The sequence below is a fragment of the Natator depressus genome, chromosome 7, assembly GCF_965152275.1.
Source record: "Natator depressus isolate rNatDep1 chromosome 7, rNatDep2.hap1, whole genome shotgun sequence".
Lineage (NCBI taxonomy): Eukaryota > Metazoa > Chordata > Testudines > Cheloniidae > Natator > Natator depressus.
The window spans coordinates 84566285-84586316 of record NC_134240.1 but is presented as its reverse complement, the minus strand read 5'-3'; the positions used below and the strand labels follow the sequence as shown (position 1 = coordinate 84586316).

Below are 20032 nucleotides of genomic sequence, written 5' to 3'. Positions count from 1 at the left end.
GGGAAGACACTTAAGGAAATCAAGGCTCAGGTGATCTTCAGTGGGGTTCTGCCTGTTCCTAGAGAAGGGCAACAAAGGTGTGACAAGATTATGAGTATCAACAGATAGTTCAGGCAGTGGTGCTATAAGGAGGGCTTTGGGATGTATGGCCACTGGGAGGCATTCATGGACAGAGGACAGTTTCTTGGGATGGACTTCATCTGAGTAGGGAAGGAAATAGACTTCTAGGATGGAGGCTGGCACAACTGATTAAGAGAGCTTGAAACTAGGAATTTGGGGGAGATGGTTGGGAGATGTCCAGGTAATCTCCACGCCGGATTTTAACATTGAGAGGGAAGAAAACAAAGTAAGAAAGGATACAGCCGTGGGTAGGAGAATGGACATAAGGAGGAAGGGCAGTGTGGATACCAGTCTAATAGGTCATACTGGCTGTAGAATGTCCATGCCTAATCGGGTAAAGAATGTGAGTGAGGCCAAACAGAAAAAATTAATATGTTTGTACACCAATGCGAGTAGCCTAGGTAACAAAATGAAGGAACTAGAGCTACTGGTGCAGAAAGTGAAACCAGATATTATAGGGATAACAGAAACATGGTGGAATAGTAGTCATAACTGGACTACAGGTATTGAAGGGTATGTGCTGTTTAGGAAAGACAGAAATAAAGGCAAAGGTGGTGGAGTAGCATTGTATATCAATGATGAGGTAGAATATAAAGAAATAAGAAGCGATGGAATGGATAAGACAGCGTCTGTCTGGGCAAAAATCACATTGGGGAAGAAAACTGCTAGAGCCTCCCCTGTGATAGTGCTTGGGGTGTGCTATAGACCGCCGGGATCTAATTTGGATATTGTGACATGATAAAAAACCCCTGCTTCAATCAGACAAGAGGAGGAGTTGAAGCAGAGTGGATTGGTGTTGGAGCAGAGAGCAGAGTGGATTGGTCTTGGAGCAGAGGAGAGTTTGGAGAAGTGCTGTGGTGGGCTAAGAAGACCAAGACCCTCGGTAAAGGGACACCTGGTTTGTGCAGAGGGAGGGCAGGAAGCCCCATAAGTTGAAGGGCAGGAGAGGGAAGTAGCCCAGGGGAAGGAACCACTAGTTCTAGTGGTTTACCACTATCCCTAGGGCCCCTGGGCTGGGACCCGGAGTAGAGGGCGGGCCCAGGTCCCTCCCTCTGCACTCCACTCCCCTCTTCTAGGACACTAGTGGGGCAGTTAATACCCCAGTTCAGGGGCAAGAAGAGATAGCGGGAGACCCATCGTAGTAGTGCTGGCAATTTGCCACAATATGGATAGAGCCTTTTTAAAATGTTTTTAATGAAGTAAATACTAATGGAAACTGCGTGATCATGGGAGACTTTACCTTCCCAGATATAGACTGGAGGACAAGTGCTAGCAATAATAATAGGGCTCAGATTTCGCTAGATGCGATAGCTGATGAATTCCTTCATCAAGTAGTTGCTGAACTGACAAGAGGGGATCCCATTTTAGATTTGGTTTTGGTGAGTAGTGAGGACCTCATAGAAGAAATGGTTGTAGGGGGCAACCTTGGTTCAAGTCATCATGAGCTAATTCAGTTCAAACTGAACGGAAGGATAAACAAAAATAAATCTGTGACTAGGGTTTTTAATTTTCAAAAGGGCTGACTTTCAAAAACTAAGGAAATTAGTTAGGGAAGTGGATTGGACTGAAGAACTTATAGATCTAAAGGCAGAGGAGGCCTGGGATTACTTTATGTCAAAACTGCAGAAGCTATCGGAAACCTGCATCCCAAGAAAGGGGAAAAAATTCATAGGCAGGAGTTGTAGACCAAGCTGGATGAGCAAGTATCTCAGAGAGGTGATTAAGAAAAAGCAGAAAGCATACAGGGAGTGGAAGATGGGAGGGATCAGCAAGGAAAGCTACCTTATTGAGGTCAGAATATGTAGGGATAAAGTGAGAGGCTAAAAGTCAAGTAGAGTTGGACCTTACAAGGGGAATTAAAACCAATAGTAAAAGATTCTATAGCCATATAAATAAGAAGAAAACAAAGAGAGAAGAAGTGGGACCGCTAAACACTGAGGATGGAGTGGAGGTTAAGGATAATCTAGGCATGGCCCAATATCTAAACAAATACTTTGCCTCAGTCTTTAATGAGGATCTTGGGGATAATGGTAGCATGACAAATGGGAATGAGGCTATGAAGGCAGATATTACCATATCTGAGGTAGAAGCGAAACTCGAACAGTTTAATGGGACTAAATTGGGGGCCCCAGGTAATCTTCATCCAAGAATATTAAAGGAATTGGCACATGAAATTGCAAGCCCATTAGCAAGAGTTTTTAATGAATCTGTAAACTCAGGGGTTGTACCGTATGACTGGAGAATTGCTAACATAGTTCCTATTTTTAAGAAAGGGGGAAAAAAACGTGATCCGGATAACTACAGGCCTGTTAGATTGACATCTGTAGCATGCAAGGTCTTGGAAAAAATTTAGAAGGAGAAAGTAGTTAAGGACATTGAGGTGAAGGTTAATTGGGACAAAATACAACATGGTTTTACAAAAGGTAGATCATGCCAAACCAACCTGATCTCCTTCTTTGAGAAAGTAACAGATTTTTTAGACAAAGGAAACGCAGTGGATCTAATTTACCTAGATTTCAGTAAGGCGTTGGATACGGTGCCACATGGGGATTTATTAGTTAAATTGGAAAAGATGGGGATCAATATGAAAATTGAAAGGTGGATAAGGAATGGTTAACAGGGAGAGTACAGCGGGTTATACTGAAAGGTAAACTGTCAGGCTGGAGGGAGGTTACCAGTGGAGTTCCTCAGGGATCGGTTTTGGTAACAATCTTATTTAATCTTTTTATTACTGACCTTGGCACAAAAAGTGGGAGTGTGCTAATAAAGTTTGCGGATGATACAAAGCTGGGAGGTATTGCCAATTTAGAGAAGGACCGAGATATCATACAGGAGGATCTGGATGACCTTGTAAACTGGAGTAATAGTAATAGGATGAAATTTAATAGTGAGAAGTGTAAGGTCATGCATTTAGGGATTAATAACAAGAATTTTAGTTATAAGCGGGGGACGCATCAATTAGAAGTAACGGAGGAGGAGAAAGACCTTGGAGTATTGGTTGATCACAGGATGACTATGAGCCGCCAATGTTATGTGGCCGTGAAAAAAGCTAATGCGGTTTTGGGATGCATCAGGCGAGGTATTTCCAGTAGAGATAAGGAGGTGTTAGTACTGTTACACAAGGCACTGGTGAGACCTCATCTGGAATACTGTGTGCAGTTCTGGTCTCTTATGTTTAAGAAGGATGAATTCAAACTGGAAAAGGTACAGAGAAGGGCTACTAGGATGATCCGAGGAATGGAAAACCTGTCTTATGAAAGGAGACTCAAGGAGCTTGGCTTGTTTAGCTTAACCAAAAGAAGGCTGAGGGGAGATATGATTGCTCTCTATAAATATATCAGAGGGATGAATACTGGAGAGGGGGAGGAATTATTTAAGCTCAGTACCAATGTGGACACAAGAACAAATGGATTAAACTGATCATCGGGAAGTTTAGACTTGAAATTAGACGAAGGTTTCTAATCATCAGAGGAGTGAAGTTCTGGAAAAGCCTTCCAAGGGAAGCAGTGGGGGCAAAAGACCTATATGGCTTTAAGATTAAACTCGTTAAGTTTATGGAGGAGATGGTATGATGGGATAACATGGTTTTGGCAAGTAATTGATATTTAACTATTCATGGTAAATAGGCCCAATGGCCTGTGATGGGAAGTTAGATGGGGTGGGATCTGAGTTACTACAGAGTTACTACTTCTTCCCTGGATATCTGGCTGGTGAATCTTGCCCACATGCTCAGGGGGTTCAGCTGATTGCCATATTTGGGGTCGGGAAGGAATTTTCCTCCAGGGCAGATTGGAAGAGGCCCTGGGGTTTTTTCGCCTTCCTCTGCAGCATGGGGCATGGGTCACTTGCTGGAGGATTCTCTGCTCCTTGAAGTCTTTAATCCATGATTTGAGGACTTCAGTAGCTCAGACATACGTGAGAGGTTTATCACAGGAGTGGGTAGGTGAGGTTCGGTGGCCTACATTGTGCAGGAGGTCAGACGAGATGATCATAATGGTCCCTTCTGACCTTAATATCTGAGTCTATGTGTAAGACCCTGTTTATTGCCCCTCTCGTTCTCCTTTAGTCTTAGTTTTCCCATTATATACTTTTTATGTATTTGTCCAGTTTATTTCTGTCCAAATAACTTGGCTGTATTTTCATCGTATATCAGTCTCATGGTTCAAAACATCCCCTTAAATTAAGTATTCTGGTATCATTTTTTAGTACACATTAAAAAGTATTTTGATGCAACCTCCTCCTCCCCCACTTTATTTATGGCTTAAAACTGCTTGCTTTCTGAATCATCAGTTTGGCTGCAAAAGTCTGTGTGCTATTCATTACTCTCCCCCCTTACTCTCAACAAGAAATTTTAATTTCATGCTCTGAAGGAAAATGAATGATGTGATTCACTTAACTCATTAATCATTTCTTTACTGACTGACTGAGTCTCTGGAGTTCCCTATACATCATATTAAACTCTTAGTAGAATTTCTTCCTGGAGGGTTCCCATTTTGCCTTTCTGATATCCAGGTTCATAGAATCCACTGGGTTAGAAAGACATGTCAGCAAACTTTTTCACAGTAGGGCATTCCTCAAATTATGGTAGTTTTGGGACACTGTCAGGTTTAAAACTAATTTTTTAAAGACTAAATTTTCTTTACCTCTTATAACAAATATCCTAGCAGATTAGGAAATTGGAAACATCCAAGAAAAAAATGTGACTTCTTATACCATTAATGCTGACTTGTTCCCTCTGAATTTCACTCACTAAGTGAGTTTCACTTACTTTCTGTCATGCACTAGCACAGTCCTGCAGTGGCTGGCTTGCATGTACTGAAGGGGAATCTTTTTTTTAAATCCAACAAAATATTTTTTAATAGGAAAGAAAACATCATGGAAATATTTCAGTTGATCTTAGATTTTTTGAAAATAACCCCCCTAGCCTAGACCTTAAATTTAGGTCTGTATCTGCTTGGCAGTGTCCCTTTAATATGAACTTAGTTCCAAATCAGTCTTTTTTTCTGTTTGATTGAGTAGGCGGAGGAGAAGTGTGGTTACATTTCAGATTTATCAGTACTGCTTATTTCAACTGACTTCTTTCTGCTGAAAGGAAAGAGAATAAAACCTACTTTCAAAGAAAATTTAAGGATGTTCGTGTTTCAGACAGTGTTCATATCTTGGTCTATAATTCCTTAAGTGAGAGAGATGCATCATTATCGCTGGTTTAAGAATTTAATCTTAAATTTATATGTAGAAGTTGCGTTAAATGTATTTGGATGAATTTGCTGAGACCTACTGTTGAGTTCATTGCAATGTAATTGTAGTCACGTCAAATACTTCTCCCGTTGGACTGGGCTCTGTTGTCAGAACATAATTTTTTTTTCTTTAAAGTTTTCCACTGTTGCTACCAGTGGTGCTGCTCGTAGTTTATACTAATGTTTCCATTATCACCATCGCCAGCATTTTAACACAGCTACCCAGAATAAGTATTATTGCAATGGTGCACAAGTGTTCTGAGTTTATGGATAGGTGGTATGTTACAGGTAGCATGCTAGAAGGTTGCAATGGTGATGGTAATGCGAACGTATTTTAGTGTAGACAAGATTTCACTTAGTTACTGTTCAGCATCACTCATTTGGAAATTGGGTCTGTCCTATATATCCCTTTGCTCTCTTCTTGTCCTTGTTAGGTTAGGTTAGGTATTTAGGTCAGGTTAGGTTGTCCTGGTTAGGTTAGGTTAGGTATTTTTGATGCATCATTGGACTGTGCTTTTAGAATGACATGCCTCATGAAAGAAAAGACCTTAGTTTGTCTCTTTTAGCTGGAGAATCTTAGCAAAGTAGTTTTCAGATGTCTTCACTCACTGTCTCCTCTTAGATGTTGAAGACTGTTTAACCTCTTTGTGATGGTTGGTTTGAAATTCTCATCCTAAAGCCTAAGGGACTGTAGCAAAACAAGATCTATTAAAAATACGTAGAGAAAATTGGATTAAACCAAACTGTAGACATAATATATCTAGTGATATGCTCTGCAGAAAATCATCTAGATAGGTGTGCCTTCATGGTGTTTTAAAAAAAGCAGGGTGGATTTGATTTTAAAACACTAGTCAGGAAGACTCAATTGAATCATGGATTTCTATGTAAAAGTGCATTCTTGTTGGTTGTTATAACCTTAATACATATGCTTCAGAACTAAGAGATAGATTTAGGTTTCATTTTTAGAGGGTACACACTATACATTTTTAAACAGTTATTTATTTTGAAAACTTTTCAAATTAGTTTTACAGCTATATCAGAAAATGAATGATTTGTTACTTCATTTACCAAAGGTAATTGAAGCAGATATTTATGAAGTCACTGGGAGGTGAACTATCGCCAATTCAACAGGTTAATCATTAATATTTGGAGGATTTTCTTGCCATGCTGTATTAGGAGGAGAACATCACCAGACAGACATTTAAATTGTTTTATTTAACTAAAACAACGTTATGTATTCTGGATTTTTTTCTTCAACAGCAAACATAGAATATTTTAGCAAAACAAGTATATGAATTTTTGAATTTAATTAAACGTTCAAGATTTTTTTAAAATTAGGTTTGTTTTTGTTAAAGTTGTTAACTAAAATAGTTAAAGGAAATATTTTTTAAACATAAAAATGTAAATCGTCTGTGTCAGCCAGGTCAACATGAGAAACTTAAAATATTGGCTTCTGCAGCAAACTCAGTCATCTTCACCTTCAAGTTTTCCTGCTTTTTCAGGTCCCAAATGATTTCTCAATTTGGAACGAATTAGTCCAAAGGAAGAAAATATTCTTTCTACACCGGCAGAAGAAGTTACTGGTGTTAAAAGTGAGATTATCACTTGAACAGTCTCTGAATCCAAGTGCTTAAGTGACTTCCACCCTTTAACTAGTGTGACTTTCTTTAAAACATCATCAGCAAACATATATTTCTTGAACGATTCTTATTCCCAAACTGGGTCTTTCTTACGGCCTGCTGCCATTATAGGTTTTCCCTTATAGTGAGAGAATGGTATGGTAGATCTCAAATCAATGAAGGATACACTCAGAAAGACCTCCCCCCCCCCCCACCCCCGCACCTCTGTCTTCAGGGTCAGGTGAGCATTATCTTATTGTAATCCCTAACTGACCAAGGGAAGGGGGGGGGGGGGACTGACTCACTTGAGAGTCCAACAGATCCTTTGGTGCTGCCTAGGCCAGTGTCCTTTGTCTCTGTGAGGCTGGGCTGGGTTTGTCTAATACATGCCCTGATGAGGTGGGAACTGCCCCTCTGCTCTTGGAGAGTTTTTGCCTGAGCTTGTTTTAAGCCACAAGGACACATTTTCAGCCTCATGACTATACACATGAAATTACAACCTATAACGTTACTATAACAACAATACTCAGGGCATCATGAGCCTTCTGAAGACACCTGACATGAAAAACTTTGCATTGGATACCACACAATCATTTTATAAGGTTGAATATGGGGGTGGAGGGTGTTTCCCTGAGGTACAGTGTGTCAGAATGGGTTGCTGCACTTGAGGCCAAAGCCTCAGCAGTGCTTGTGGTTCCCCCAGGAGCATGCCATGTGGTCGTGCTACTGGTGTTGGGAATGGGGCAGGGGCGGCTTTTGCTCCTTGGAGCCCAAGCTGGCAATTGACCCCTTCCCCCATTCCCTGGGCAGCTCTAACAGCCCACATCTGCTGCTGTTGCCCATGGGAACCAGGGTGAGTCTACAGAAATCTGGGGCTCTAAGCAGCTGCTTAGTCTGCTTCTAGCTATAGTTGCTTCTTTGTGTGAGGTCTTTCACTTGTAACTGCCAGGTTAGTTTGATCTTTCCTCCACAACCTCACCTGCCGTGGTATTTACCCAAATGTACCCTCTAAGGGGGAGGAATCTCATATGAAATGGCGATTGTACGTGTCCCAGATCCATTCAGGATTGCCTTAATTGCCTTGCATGCAAGGTCTTGGTTTCTGTTTTTCCTGTAACATTTTAACACTTTCCAAGTTCTTGGGAAGCTGTAGAGACACAGTACTTTTTTCCTTAACATCTTATCTAGACTGGGGATTTCAGCCATCAGTGGCTGACCACCAGCATTAATCTGTAGCAGTGTTGCCAATCTTAAAAGTTCAAAGGTTGCATATCAGCTCCCTCTTTGTAAGAGTGTCTTAAAAATGAGATTTTTAAAAAAAATATAGGTGTTTATTTTATTTCTGTTCTGTTTTTGGAGCCTTGAGGGGCACTACAATCAGGCATACAACTGCACGTTCAAGTTATTTAAATATCTGTCTGTGTGCTGTCAGGCTTTAGAATTAACACACTAATATGATGAATGAAGGCATTTCATACCTCAGTTGTTTGACTGTGTAAAACAGGCCCCGGTTGTATGCTTTTAAGGTTGCTGAGACTATTTTTTGAAAATTAAGTTTTGCATGCTACAGAATCTGAATCTCCCCTGGAAGGCAGGTCTAGGCTTTGACTGACCCAGTTTAGAGAGTGTTAAGCACAGTACAGTATATTCTGCTGCCTTTGCAAAAGCCAAAGCACTTGGTGTTTGGCTTCAGAATACTCCGAGTCCAAGTAAGCTCTTTGGCCAATATTTCTCATGTTTAGTGCAAAACACAATGCACTAAGCAATTAGGCCTATCAGTTTTCTTGATTCTATAGGGAGCTTTTTGTTCATGTTTCGTATAGTTCTTGTCTAAAAAAGTTTGATAACTAAAATAATATGTATCTGGAATGTCAAAATGCTGAGAGTTCAGAGTGTACTTTTAATTTCGTAAAGGACCTGTTTCCTTCCCTTGTATACACAGCGAATCACTGGCTTATAAAACAGAAGACACTTGCAGATTTTACAAATTTAACTTTTGTTTTCAGGTTTCGATGAGACTGTCTGTAATGTAGAAAATATCATATGCATACACATACACACTGCTTCAAAGCATGGGTTCTAAACCTGGGAGTTGTGATGATTATTTCCTATGGTGATATGCTTCCCATGCTCCTAAAAGGGAAAAGGGTCCTGGTTAGATCACGGCGGATTCCTGTGACCCTGGGACCTCTTGATGGCAGCTAGCAGAGGATATATTGTGTGCATAGGGTTTCACAGGGCTCTCTTGGTTTAGATATCTACACAATAGTTAACCAAAGAGTGGCAGGTGACGTCTATACCGAAAGCCAGTAGCCTACTGGTTGACATAATTATGAAATATATGTACAGCTGATATTTAAGGAGCTCTGTATCTATACTAATCATTGTGTTCTTAAGGTCTTGGGGTTAAGGCAGATCACTAGGAGGTGACATACTTCAGAAATGTTCCTTTCAGGCAGGAGGGAAAACACCTTCTGGCCATTTGTGTATTGGTATGCCTGTTTGCATACTGAGCCAAGTGTGGACTGAGAGACCGTGAAACCTACAAAACCAGAAATCTACAGGAATAAACAAACGAGGGGCGGGGTATCCAGTTTATGAATAAAACAAACTGACAATGTGTTTGTCTCATGAAAAGAGGGTCACGGTCAGCCTGGCTGTAAAGTGCTGCAGGTATTTTGGATGAGCAATACTCTACAAGATGTGAGAGTATCTTGTTAACTAAGTCTAGACTCTAGAATGCGTGTTATGATTTTGTATGCATTTGTTTCCATCTAGCAACTGAGCTGTGTGTGTTAAAGTATTTTTTATTTGATTTTTTTTTTTTGTTGCTGGGCTTTGCAGGTCCTTCTTTTCTCACCATTATAACTAGCGCACAAGTTTTTGTTTTAGCATAAATAGAAGCCAGAAAATATTTGAGAAGTGGGCAAGGAGCTCTCCCTGATGGCTAAGCACCACTTCCCTCTGTATTAAAATGGAAAAGGTCATCTGCAGAATTGCATATTGTAAATACAGTAATCATGTTGCATTCACTAACACCATCTTAAAATATTAAAACTAAAACTAGTAAAAATCGGATGTATTTTTTACTACTCTGCATTTCTCTCAGCTTGGACACTGAAAATGAAGTCCCTTTCAGTTCTGTTTGTAGCTGGATTTACTTTCTGGTTCTCTGTGCAGCAGTGTTTGGGTTCCTCAGTCTTTTTCTTTTAGTGTTAAGTGGTGCAAGGATTAAGCACTATGAGAATAGCCTCGATTTAGCAAAAGAAGTGGCATCAATGATTTTTGCTCAAATTAGTGAGGAAATTAATACATGGATTCTTTCTTTCTGCATGATCAGTAGTTAGATATTCTGGACACCTGTTTGGACTGCTTTCAAGAAATAAGTGGCTGATCAGTGGGTGGTATGGAGGTGAGAACCAATCACAGCTATTATGTAACATAGTCAGATAAATCTTCGGGAAGTTGCTTAAAATGCTTTACTTATTTGATCAGAAAGTTAAAACCAGTTTAAATGTGAAAAATAAATATGACGCACATGCTAAATAGAGAGGAAAATAAATACCTATGAATCTTATTTATACCAGACCAACAATTGGACAAAACAGGTTTCAAAGTTAGCTACATCTTTGCTATTTTATTCCCACATTAGATGTCGTCTTAAGTTAAATTGATCCGTTTAATAACCAAGTGTTTCCTTTAAATACTTTTAATGAAATAAATACTATTTGGAATTGTGTGATTCTGGGAGATGAAAGTCTCCCATCTATAGACTGAAGGACAAGTGCTACTAATGGTAGGGCCCAGATATTCCTGGATGTGATAGCCAACAGATTTCTTCACCAAATTGTCACCAAACCAACAAGAGATGGTACCATTTTAGATTTAGTATTGGTAAGCAGCAAGGACATCATAGAAGAACTGGTTGTAGAGGACAACCTTGGTTCGTTATCATGAGCTAATTCAGTTTAAACTAAATGGAAGGATAAACAAAAATAGGTCTGCAACTAGGGTCCTTGATTTGAAAAGGACCAATGTTAAAAAATTAAGGGAATTAGTTAGGGAAGTGGAGTGGACTGAAGAACTTGAGGATCTGAATGTGGAGGAGGCTTGGAATTAGTTTCTGCAACTTTGACTTAAAGTATCGTAAGTCTGCATCCCAAACAAGGAGAAAATATTTATAGGGAAATGGATGAACAAGCATCTCAAACAGGTTATTAAGAGAAAGCAGCCTACAAGGAGTGGAAGGCGGGATGGATCAGCAAGGAAAGCTATCTCTTGCATGTCAGAAAGTGTAGGAAAAAAGCAACAACTGCCAAAAGTCAGGCAGATTTGGGCCTTGCAAAGGAAATTAAAACCAATAGTAAAAGGTTCGTTAGCCATATAAACAAAAAGAAAACAAGGAAAGAGGAAGCAGGACTGCTAAAAACTGATGGGATGAAGATCTAGGCATGGCCCAACACCTCAACAAAATGTTTGCCTATTATGTTTTTAATAAGGGTAACAATGAGCTTTGGGTTAGTGGCAGGGTGTCTAATGGAAATGAGGCTGTGCAAGTCAAACTCAAAAAGCTTAATAGGACTGAATCAGGAGGTCTGGATGTTCTCCATCCAAGAATATTAAAGGAACTGGCACATGAAATTGCAAGCCCAAAAGCAAGGATTTTTAATGAATCCGTAAACTCAGGGTTTGTCCTCTATGCCTGGAGAATTGCTAGTATAGTACCTATATCTAAGAAAGGAAAATATGATCTGGGAAACTGCAGGTCTGTTAGTTTGACTTCAATTATATGCTAGGTCTTGGAACAAATTTTGAAAGTGAAAGTAAATAAGGGCATATAAGTAAGCAGTAATTAGGATAAAATGCAACATGGTTTTACAAAAGGTAGATCATGCCAGACCAACCTGATCTTTCTTTGAGAAGATTATTGATTGATTTGTTTATTTTTAAGACACAAGAAATGCAGTAGATCTAATCTACCTGGATTTCAGTAAAGCTTTCTGCTACAGTTCCACATTGGAAATTATTAGTTAGTTTGCAGAAGATGGGGATTAGGTGGAGTCAGGGTTTCCTCCCCACTCTGAACTCGAGGGTACAGATGTGGGGACCCACATGAAAGACTCCCTAAGCTTATTTCTACCAGCTTAGGTTAAAACTTCTCCAAGGCACAAATTCTTTGCCCTTGGACGGTACGCTGCCACCACCAAGTGATTTAACAAGAATCAGGGAAAGGACCACTTGGAGTTTCTATTCCCCCAAAATATCCCCCCAAGCCCTTACACCCCCTTTCCTGGAGAGGCTTGAGAATAATATCCTAACCAATTGGTTACAAAGTGATCACAGACCCAAACCCCTGGGTCTTAAGACAATGGAGAAATCAGTCAGGTTCTTAAAAGAAGGATTTTATTTTTATTTTTTTTTTTTTAAAAAAAGGTAAAAATCACCTCTGTAAAATCAGGATGGAAAATAACTTTACAGGGTAACAAAAGATTCAAAAACACAGCAAAACTTCCTCTAGGCTTAGTTTCAAAGTTACAGAAAACAGGAATAAACTTTCCTTCAGCAAAGGAAAAATTCACAAGCAAAACAAAAGATAATCTAACACGTCTTGCCTGGCTTTTACTTATCAATTTTTGTAATATGAGTGACTTTTAGGATGGTTTATAGGAAAAGGAGTTTTCTCACCTGATGCTTCTCTGCTTCCAAGAGAACACACAAAAACAAAGCCTTCCCCCTGCCCAAGATTTGAAAGTATCTTCTTTCCCCATTGGTCCTTTTGGTCAGGTGCCAACCAGGTTATTTGAGCTTCTTAACCCCTTACAGGTAAGGAGGAATTCTAGGCTACCCTTAGTTGTATGGTTATGACAGGTGGTTAAGGAACTGGTTAGGAATTTCCCCCCAACTCAGATTGGTAGAGACTCTGGTTGTATTTCATATTCCTCTTCAGCATGGAGCCCATGTCACTTGCACGTTTGAACTAGAGTAAATGGTAGACAGTAACTTTAAGTCTTTAAATGAAGATTTGAGGACTTCAGTAGCTCAGCCAGAGTTTATGGGTCTTCTGCAGGAATGGGTGTGTGAGGTTCTGTGGCCTGCGATGTGCAGGTCAGACTAGCTGATCACAATGGTCCCTTCTGGCCTTAAATTCTGAGTCTAAATGTTGATGTCATAAAAACTGGTATTCAATGGGTAACTCTTTGGCACATCATTATATTAAATAAACCACCAGGTGCCATCTGTTACCAAGCCTATTTAAATATCCTGATCACTCACTTTATAACACACCAGTGCCACCTGTTTGGAAAAATGTGAACTAATTGAAAGGTGAGTATCTTGATAGTCTGGAATCTTGGAATGTACCTTCTATGTATATCTTTATTTGTATACCTGGCCATCAGTGTATATGTGGCTTACAAAGCACAATAAACAAGTTAAAAGACGTGGTCTGTAACCGCTTAGGAGGATGATGTAAACTGACTAGACAGGTACTAACTTCTGAATTAATTTCTGTAGGTTTAAGAGAGGGTAAGGTTCATAGTCATTAAACCTCCTCTCCATACAGAGATTTCATTTCATTTTCTATTTTATTTTGTAACAGTTCAGATTTGGATAATGTTCACATTTAAACGCCTTAAAATATTTGAGCATTGTTGATATTTGATCAGTGTTTGATGATTGGTCAGTCGACCAGTTGTTTTCGTATTTGGTCAAATGCCCAACACTACTTTGTGTGAATCAGAAACAAGATTGTGACTCCCGCAGTATGGATCATCTAAAGCTTAGCAGTATTGTGGAGGCGATGCTCTAAATCTCTCAAAGATTGGGGGTCTAACTTGTGCAATCTTTCATATATACTTAATAAACCATGGAGGAAAAAGCATTGAAAATAAGGTTGTTTGTTCTAAGCTACTGTATGAACATGACCTTTTAATTATTACAGGCCAGAAATAAGGTTGAATGAGGGGGAAGAGAGTGTAGAGGGTAAAATATCTCTGGTGAAGGGGTAAAGGAAATCCTTCAAGCTTCCACTCAAACCACTGATGTTTTTAGTGACTCCCATTTCTAGCGCTGAGGTTGGGAAAGAAAGACAAATCCACTCCTCAGTGATGGTTAAAAGTAACTTGCCAGCCTGTGGCTTGGGTTCTTGATATAGATCAGATAGTCTACAACCCATCAATCCACAACATACATTATCAGTCAATTTGAATTTTGCTCTCAAATAAATGCAATTCCCCTTTCTGAAATGAATATGATGAAATAATAAACCAAAACTCCCATCACAAAATCAATTACTTCTGCTAGAAAATTTCATCTTCATTCTGAAATCTAATTCAGGTACCTCTGTACATTACTTACTTTATTAATGTGGGTAATCCTTTCTCTGAAAATATGACAGCACCAGTCATGCTGAAAATCCTGACTTGTGGGAAAGTGTGTAGCTGCACTTACTGAAAGTCACTCTTGGAGAAAACAGATCTATACATCTTAACAGCTAGAATTCATCTCTTGAACAGAGCATGTTACATTGGTACGTTGACACAAACCACTACCAGTGAAAGAGAGATTAGTACATGAAAAGTATTGAGAAGGACAAATGATTTGTTTAAAAAAAATCACTTGGTGTTAATCTGTGGTCTTTTGCAGTGATTCTTTCTTTAATCTGCAAATACTGAAATGCACAAGCCATACACACATAATGAAAGCTGTCAAGGTTATTGTTAAGGAGATCACTTCACAGACCCTTCAGCTGAAATTGTGAAACCTATTATTTTTCAGCAAAGGTCAATACAAATCTTCTGAATAGATGACTTAAAGAAAAATGTTGACCTAAATGAAGAATGTGTTCCTGTAAATGTTTAATTTAGCTATTTCAATAGGAAATGGCATTTATTTTGAAAACCACACAGGTCTGGTTTTGTATATTTTGGGGGGGGGGAATATTTAAATCTACAATAAACGCATCAGCACTAGATGGGGAAAAAAAATAACTTACATCTCCATCTTTTAAGATTGCCTTCCCTGAAAACGAGTACTAAACACATCAATCATAGTAATGTGCCCTTTTCAAGGGTTGGAGGTCAAGCTCTTTGGGCCGGGACTGTCTGTTCAGTGTTTGTTCAGTACCTAGCGCAACGAGGTCCTAGTCCAGGGGTGGGCAAACTTTTTGCTCTGTGGGCCACATTGGGGAATAGAAATTGGATGGAGGGCCCTGAATGCTCACAAAATTGGGGTTGGGGTGTGGACTCTGGGGTGGAGCTGGGGATGAGGCGTTTCGGGTGTAGGACTGTGCTCTGGGCAGGGACTGAGGGGCTCGGAGGGTGGGAGGGGGATCAGGGCGTTGTGGCGTGGGGAGAGGCCCCAATTTTGGTCCTTGCTGTAGGCACTCTCACAATGATGCAAAAAGCCTTCATATGTTGTTTTTGGGAAGCAGGTAGAAAGAGACCGACTCATGCTAGGGGCTATATCCTAATTGTAAATGCACTAAACTGCAAGTCCAGAGGCCTTCAGTTCTAGTTCTAGCTCTTTTAGTGACAGATGTTCATATTTCTGTGCACTTCCTAGTGCTTCTGAGTTCAGGTTTCCAGCCTTATGGATTGTGTGTAAATGTTCACCAATTTTACTGAAAACAGAGAGCTTGCATGAGGACACTTCAGACAGAGCTTGGAACTAGGAACTACGAGGTCTAATATAACTGAGTCACGCCTCTTCCAGTTAACGCAGTCTTTCAGAAGGAACATATCAAATTAGATTAATGTATAATCCACACTAACCTGGTATGGCTCTGTTCCACCCAACTAGACTACGTGTGTTCATGCCTCTTTGCTACTGATTCCATCCTTATAAGAGATCTGGTTCTTTACCTCGAGTGGTAGAAGCTCATGTTTTATATCCAGAAGTTCCAGGTTCAGTCCCTGCAGATGACCGAAATGGAGAGTTGTTCCATTAGGTTATGTTGTCTGCAACCACAAGTCCATAATCTACTCTTAGAGCCAAAAATAGAAACCATGTTTTCCACTGCTGTCTCAGAAATAGAGTCTCAGAGGGGTAGCCATGTTAGTCTGGATCTGTAAAAGCAGCAAAGAGTCTTGAGTTGCTGCATTTTCAGAAATAATTGTGTAACCTACTGGCAATGTGTGTTGTGCCCACTGCATGGTCTGGTCCACGTAGAGGATAATGGCATGCTTTCCCCCTCCAGTTATTCATGGGTGATGTAAAAATTTGTGCTGTGGATCTGCATGTTGTGGGTGCAGACACTGCTGGTGACACATGGCGGTGAAAATAAATGTATAAAAGTTAGTGCAGTAAAACATATTTAGAAGTCAATTTGCATGTTTCATTATTATTATTTGTATTACTTAATGGAAGCTGTCACTTTAAGAACAAGGTGCGGCTGTCTGAGTGTGTGAGACTGAGAGCAACATATGAGAGACTTTGCCTGTGGAAGACTGCCTCTGTATGCTCTAAAAATGTCAAAACTCAGTTTAATAAATGTCTTTTCAGAAAGCAAGACTCATTCTTGAAGGTGTAATGTTAGCGTTGTTGGGGGACCGGATGCTTCTGGGTATTGCTGGTGAGCTACAGGGCCTTTTACCTGTAAATGATCAGTTTGATTCTTTCCCAGTTTAACAGGAATTAAAAAGTGTTGCCATCTAACAGATGAGTGGTAGCCCCAAGGTGAGATGAGTTGGTAGAGTCTCAGTTCAAGCTCCCATGTCACAAAGGCACCATCACACTTTGCACTTTGTGAACTTTGAATGGTGGGAACTATTTCTTCCTATGTGTTTGTACAGTGCTGAGCAGAATGGATCTTCTTGGATCCACTAGTGAGAGCTCCTTCAGCAGGGGTTAAAATCCACTCTTGTGAATTTGTAGTGAATAAAGAGAGAGCACTGAAATTGTCCTACATGCACTGGCAGTGGGCAGGGGGAATTTAAAAATCTTTTTAAAAAAATCTCATCATTTGGGGGATCTGACTCCCTGATTTTTTAATTTTTGGGGTTAGCAATTTTGGGAGAACGGGCACCAGGGTCCGTGAGGGAGACGGGGGCCAGCGGCGGGCGAAACACTGGCCTGAAGGGGGCGCGCCACGCTGAAAGAGCTGATTCCCTAGACGACCAGCAGGAGGCGCCGCGCTGGTGAGTCGTCACCCTGCCACACCCCCAAATCCTTTTCAACAGTACTGCCACCAAGGGCATGGCTACACTTGCAGATGTAGAGTGCTGTCAGTTAAACCAGCCCTGACCCCTTCACCCCCCCACAACCCCAGCCCTGACTCTGGCATCCCCCACACATACCCAGCCCCGTGCCCTGAGCACCAAACGGGAGCTCCTGCACACATACACGCTCCCACATTCCCACCTGCACCCCTCACACCAAATGGGAGCTGCCCAGGTAAGTGCTCCACACCCAAACCTTCTGCCCCAACCCTGAGCCCCCTCCCTCATTCTAGCTCCTGGCCAGACCTTGCACCCCAACCTGCTCCGTCATCCCGAGCCCTGGTCTCAGCGCACTCCCACGCTCATTTCAGTGCAGAGAGAGAGGAAGAGAATGGCTAGAACCAGGGAGAAGGTAGGTACCTACTCTATGTGGACAGGGACAGGACCCCAGACTGGCAGCAGGCTGAGTGGGGCCAGCAGCTGGGACTGTGGCTGGCAGGAACTGGCGGACGGAACCCTAGACCAGCAATGGACTGAGCGGCAGCAGGCTGAGCCGCGCAGCCCACTGCCGGTCTGGGGTCCCGGCTGGCGGCCCCGCTCAGCCCACTACTGGTCTGGGGTTGTGGCTGCTGGCCCCTTGTCAACAGGTGTCCCAGCCGCAGGCCCCGCTCAGCCTTCTGCCGGCCTAGGTGAATGGAACCCCAGGCCAGCAACGGGCTGAGCGGGCCGGCGTTGTAAGATCAGTATTTTAATTTAATTTTAAATGAAGCTGCTTAAACATTTTGAAAACCTTGTTTACATACAACAATAGTTTAGTAATATAATTATATAGACTTATAGAGCGAGACGGTCTAAAAAACATTAAAATGTATTATTGGCATGCAAAACCTTAAATTAAAGTGAATAAATGAAGACTTGGCACACCACTTCTAAAAGGTTGCCGACCGCTGCTTTAGGTTATGGTTAGATCAGATTTTCTGGCTTTTCACTGGAACCATGAAGGCCAGAAACTTATTTTTGAAATATTTTTAAATGAGTACAGAATGAACCCTGAGATTCTCATGCAATCTTGATTCCAGCGGCTGGGGTTTAGAGAGAAAATACCGTGCTACTTGTGATAAAATTGTGAGAGTTAGTTGGCAACCCCTTCAGATGGATAGCATGGAAAGCTTCAGTCCCAAAGGTGCATTTTTAAAAAAAGCTAGATTTATTTAAAACAGTGAGTTAACGTGGGAAGTGTTTTGCTTTAGCTCTGTCTAGCTGATGCTATCAGACAAACTTTATACTATGCTCTTTTGTGTAAATATAATTTATCAGTAACTGATTACTGTATGCAAGGGGGATGAGAGAGCATTTCTGAGAGTACAATAGTTCTGCAAAATTTAGGCATTTCAGATTGGCAGGCATAATGCTGCATTAACGTAAGGCTCCCTCTTCCCCCCCTCTCCCCCCCCAAACTTTCTTGATGCAAGTCTTAGCCACATTTTTCACCATCAATACAAAATGTTCTGATCTTCTGTTTGTGTTTTTTCACAATTTTGTCTTGTACAGCTGGAATGAAGTAGAGAGACCCAAATAAGAGGACAGAAAAATAGTGGATGGCTTTTCAACTTGTGTGTCTAATTTTTTTAGAAAAAATAACATTTGCATAACTTCTCTGAGTTTGCATACGTAATGGAAATAATTCCCAAGAGAGAAAGTGGGAATTTAGATTAGTGTGGGATGGAAGTAATTTTGAATCTGAAATGAAGGCCATCCTTCATAATACAGGGCCATTTTATGCTGTGCTTGTGTTTGTGGGATGATGTGGGATGGCCATTGTTGCGTACAGTATTTCACTGAGAGTTTTCATTATGATCATGTAAAAGCTTTTTTTTTAAAAGGAATAAATAAAACAACATTAATCACAAAGTAATTTACTTTCTGGTTTGTGTTTATAAATGAGCATAAAATTAGAACTATTCAAATTCAACTGCTAATGGAAGTACTAAATGTTATGGCAATTGCCCATAACTCTGATTTTTAGGGGATATTAGAATAACTTTCTATGTCTTGAGCCACCTTTTACAGAACTCTAACCTAAGGTTAGGAAATAACAGCTGAATGTCACTGCTTGATTTCCCAGTGAAGTTGCCTTCAAATCTGATGTTTGATGTCAACAGATTTGAAAACCTTTGTCTGCACTTCTGCTTGGCATTTGTTTTCTAGGTACCTTTTTAAGCTGTTACATAAATTGTTAGTGTTTACTAAAATATTGTCTGAAATACTATATTGAACAAAACAAGAAGCCTTTGGAAGTTATCTTATAATACAGAATGTCCTGCTTAAGAGGTGTACTAAAGAGGGGAATGACTTAAAATATGTTGTCCATAGACCTCTGATAAAGAATAAACAGATTGGGTAAAGATAGAGCCCTAAAGAGAAACAAATACTACATGTGAAGAAGCATTCCTAACTAAATGTTGTTTTAAATAGCGTGCTAGTGGTTGAGCTTGAAAGAGCTGTTCCAGGGTATTTATGAAAGCGATAATCTGGTTGAAGGATTGCCAGTTGTCTTGCATGTCAGTCTACAAAGACTACATTGATCTGAAGCTGCCTTTATTACAGATATCTGTTGAAGGCTGACTCTTTCCATATAAAGTTGAAATGCCTCACCCTCACTTTCAAAGGTTTGGGCAGCCTTGCCCCGACTACATTTCATATCTCCTTGCTAGTGCTTTGCCCTCCGTTCTTGTTCCCTATGCTTCTACCTTCTACTCTACTCTTCCTAGGTCTCTCTTCACATTGCTCCACGTGACTAGAATAGCATCCTTTATCCTGTGCTGCTCCGTCAAATCCTTCCTTCTTGAAAACCTACTTTTTCCCTGGTTTCTACTCCAGTGCTGCCTCTTAGTCCTCC

The 20032-nt window shown here is 40.6% G+C and overlaps 1 protein-coding gene across 6 annotated transcripts in view; it reads left to right on the top strand.

Moving 5' to 3' along the window:
• MICU1 (mitochondrial calcium uptake 1) overlaps positions 1-20032 on the top strand; it is a 214043-nt gene that overhangs the window by 11269 nt on the left and 182742 nt on the right. Inside the window, exon 1 of one of the 6 annotated variants that reach the window (XM_074958973.1) lies at positions 16985-17112. The exons of the other annotated variants lie outside the window; for them this stretch is intronic. The gene's annotated coding sequence lies outside the window, so the exon portion shown is untranslated. Of the gene's footprint in view, positions 1-16984; positions 17113-20032 lie in introns of those variants that run through there. 6 annotated transcript variants of the gene reach the window in all.